Genomic DNA, 4,484 nt, shown 5'->3' on the forward strand with positions numbered 1-4,484 from the left:
CATTCTTTTCGAATTGGGGCTGCCTCTACGGCTGCAGCGATGGGATACCCGGCGCGGGTGATTCAACGCCTAGGCCGCTGGCGATCGGCGGCCTACAAATCCTACTTGCGCCCAATGACTGGTTTCTGAGTTAATAAAGTTGTGTTCTCTGTTAATGTTGGTTTCTCATTTCAGGTTACGCTGGCCGGGTGGTGAGAAAGCGAGTCCTCATATGCGGCCATAGTTATGTCTTTTGGGCGGCGCATCGAGCCAAGAGAACACCCATTGGCTCACAGTTGGGCTTGGGAAGGTTGGCATCGATTGAATGGTGTGGCCGCAGAGGCTTGCAGTGGCCTGGCTTGCTGCATTTGTTATTTAAAGGAGGGGTGCGACCCTGTCCACACGTTTTGGTGATTCATTTAGGAGGCAACGATCTTGGTTTGATAAAGGGTAAAGCCCTCATATTGCAGGCGCAGTTTGACCTGCGGTTGATTAAGCAGCGGTGGCCAGAGACGATTATTATCTGGTCTGCGATGGTTCCACGCCTCGTATGGCGAGGGTCCAACGATCCTTTAGCCATCGACAAGGCGCGCAGGAAGGCTAACCGTGAAATTTGTAGGGCGCTTGAAGGGGGCCTAGGAGTTTATTTGGCGCATCCTGGCATAACGGCTCACGAGGTGCATCTATTTAGGGATGATGGGGTTCACCTGTCGGACGAGGGGATGGATCTTTTCCTGGAAGACTTGCAGCGTGGAATTCGCTCGGCCTTGGGCCGGTAGTGGGCGCAAGGGCCTAAGCTGAGGCTTGGCCTTTGCGGTGGCAGGTTTGTTATTCCGAACAGATTGCGGCACGGGGAGCACTGGCGTATATCCCGTTTGGGAGTAGGGGTCTTGTCGGTACAGTCTTTGGGCCCTGCGGCCCGGGGCGGGGAAAGCAGACCGCCTAAAGGTTTTTGCCTGGGATTTGCCTCCCTTTGAGCCTCGCGGCTCGGGGGGGTTCTCCCTGGCAATTACCCTAGCCGTGCTGGCCAGAGTGAAGGCAACTGGTTGCCTTGCCTCCGGAGCTGGGTGCTCGCCCTTGATCATGATGGCGAGGGAAGGGTCGGTTGACCCGTAGCCTTGCTATGCCGCAATTCTGTTATCCCCTCTGTATTTGCCGTTATGTTTTATGATAGTTAATAAAGTGGCCCGTTAGTACCCAACATTGTTGTCTGCCTCGTTATTCCGGCTTGGGGGGCAAATGGTATTTATACATGCACTCTGTGTCATTTATACACATGTGCACTGTGAGTGATGCTGATTTATTCATGCTCAAGTAAAGTTGGAGAAAATACATGAATAGTTGCGAGGAAACCTTTGATTCAAGATCACATAAACAATGTAAACAAGGGATTGTGGGTTCCATTTGCACAAAATGAAGTAAAATGAAAATGGGGATTTCTCAGGTTCCAGATTGCAGGGATGAAAAACAAAATGATTGCCATCGTGATGCCCTTGCTTTATTCCAACTGCCTCTCAAATCCCAGCTGACCACAGTTTCTTGGCAACCCCATGCATGATTACTTAGGAAATTAAAACGATTTCCCTTCTGCTTTTTCTTAAACAGCAGCTGCCAGCTGTGGATTCTTACCTTGCTTCTGTTGAACATCTTCCTCTATTTAAAGTTAATTAACATCAGAAAGAACTTTCCCACCTTCTGTTCAAAACCTTCTGTTCTTTTATGGTAGCTTGGCTGGATCTGGATAAGAACGGTTTGAGACTGAACTCACATGAGCGTGCATCTTAAAGTGCTTCAGGCTGATTCTGCATTGGCTTTTCCCACTGTTGTTTTACGAAACCCACATTGGAACAGAAATTCCCCTCTGCATTGCATACTGCTTTCACTTCCTTTGATTATCGGGTTTTATGGTAGCCTCCACACTCCATGCCAATGTTGAGTCCTTTGATCGTACGATTTTATTGTACCTTCTACATAGATTTATGGCTGATCCAGGGTGACTTTGCAGTCAGTATGGGCATTGCCCATAGGTATTTGAATGTGGTTTTGAGCTGTACTTTTTCTCCCAGTTGAGAAAATGTGGAGTGAATGCTAGATGCAGAATCACCCTCAGTTATCATCTAGGACTCTCACTAGGCCTTATGTGACTGTGGATTTCCTCTGACCACAAGTCTATTTATTTTATTTATTTAGAAAATTTCTATGTCACCTCAGGGTACTACTCAAGAAGGCTTACAAAATAAAACCTGGCATGTGAAGCTGCCTTATGTTGTGTACTGCAGCAGTTGTTAGCCAAATTGCTCTATTATTTAATAAAGATGGGGAATTATAATTATTAATATGCAATTGGCTTATCTATAGAATCTGACCTGTGTATACCAGAGTTAGAATTCCCAAGAACCCAGGAACAGACACAGAAACTGGGTGGCTAAAATAATGATTTATTTACTAAACATTCTCAAGCATACAAACAATATTCAAACACTCTCACACACAATATAGAACTATAAGGAAGCAGAGGTGATTGATAGCTTATAGAGATAGCTTATAGAGGGGTGATGCAACCTGTCTAGATGTGCAGAGGTCCATGGATTTTGGCCTAAACTTAGAGAGTTCAGGGGTGGACTGCCATTTTGGATTATGGCAGAAAACACACCGTCTGAGGCCATGTTTACGCTGGGATATACCCTATGGAAGACAATGCAGACCAATGGGCAGCCCTGTGGGCTGGTCTCAGGTGAGAACAATAGATTTCCTGGACCAATGATGAGTCCCAGGGGTGTGTGGAATCAGGATGGGCAAGGCCTAGATGTGACCAATGAGCTTCCAGAGAGGCAGGGTCTGGATTTAACAATAGAAGCCAGGTGCTGGGTGGCTAGTTAAATGGATTATCTGACCACTAATGGTCCTGGCCAGGGTAAACAAAAGGTGGGAGACGTCCCTGATTAGCATCAGGAAGGATCAATAATTTGAATGCTTGATTGGTTTATCCCAGTATCTTGAGGGACAGAGTAGAAAAGATGAGTATTCAGACAAAAAATTAAGTAGACTTTAGAAATGTAGATACTTTACCTGCTAGAACTCATTGTTATTCCATAAACATAATCTCTGCTGGGGAAGACTGGAGGCTTGCTCTGAGGTTGCCTGTCACCTGAAAATGGAGACCCCTTTTTCAGAGCTGTGGCTAGCTCTGTGTTTCAGAACCAAGGGTGCCTTCCTTGGCTTGAGTTTTGTGGGGCTCTGGGTCAGGTTAGAAGTGAGGTGCCCTTGCTATTGGGGCTACCCAAGAGTAAAAGGCAGTGCTTCTGGCAACACAGTTCCAAAACTTTTTGGTACGATAACCCCCAAGTCCAAATTTACTTGGTACGGTGACCCATCCAGGGTTAGCTCAAGGTTCTGTTGGTGCCCTGTGCCCCTCTATTCCAGCATTCCATGTTCTGCAGTGCTGTCAGCAAGCTGCCATGGTGTTCTGTGTTGCTGGTACTTCTGTACAGTTGTTCCCCCCCCCTGCCTGTGCGCTGTTATTTTACTCTGCTGTAATGCATAAGCCAAACAACTGGAGGACGTATTGGGGGAGTTCACTTCATTGCCAGCTTGTTGCTTTTAGAGCCTGGGACCTGCACCTGTGTTATGTCTGGAGATAGCCTGGTTCTCAGGGAATGAGCGCGCAACCGTTTCCTTTCACCCGCCAGCGGGAACGTGACCCATTGGTTATGTACCTGTTTCAAATCCCTTTATTATGGTTGCCCTAACCGTTTGTAGTCAGTTCTAACAAAGAACGTGTTTGAGTGTCTTTCCAATGCTTTGAAATAAATTTTGCTTTTCTTTAAACGTGGATTTATTCTCGATGCTTGGGGATCCAACATATTGTTAGAACTCTCTATCTTCCTATCGTCCCGAGTCTGACTTGATCATGAGCGGGGCAGAGGGAAACCTACCTACAACGGAGGGGGACACGGGATCGGTCCCTACAACCTCCACAGCATTGATCACCACGACCACCATACCCACGTCGGGTGCGGTGGGGGGAGCGATTCCCCGGTTACCTGCGTACCTGTCTTGGCCGCCACCTACACCTTCGCGATGGGGCCCGAGGACGGTACCGGCGCAGGATGATTGGACTTTGTATAATGCCAAAGGCACCAGAGAAGTTTACTCCCGCAGAGGTAGTGGACTTCGGGAGAGTCTGTTTGACAAGGGACTTTACCCCGAACTGGAGAGACCGGCCATGTCTGGGATGTACCGACGGGGAGTCGAAGACTGGATGTTTGAACCCCTTGGGGACGGGGCCCGGGCGGGGACCCAGGAGGGAGCTTTGGCCCCTCCGAGTGAAGGTGACTACGAGCCGCCCCCGACATGCCGGCAACCCGAGCATATTCCGACGGAGGGGACTGGAGAGCGTTTGAATGAATTAGAACAATCGGTGCGGGACCTGATGAGGACCGTAAACGATGTGTTTGAAGCTCTGCCGGGGATGATGGACATTCGCATGGCTCATCTCCTGGCCG

Source organism: Gekko japonicus, unplaced genomic scaffold (genome assembly GCF_001447785.1).
Source record: "Gekko japonicus isolate JY-2015 unplaced genomic scaffold, Gekko_japonicus_V1.1 scaffold344, whole genome shotgun sequence".
NCBI classification, from domain to species: Eukaryota; Metazoa; Chordata; class Lepidosauria; order Squamata; family Gekkonidae; genus Gekko; species Gekko japonicus.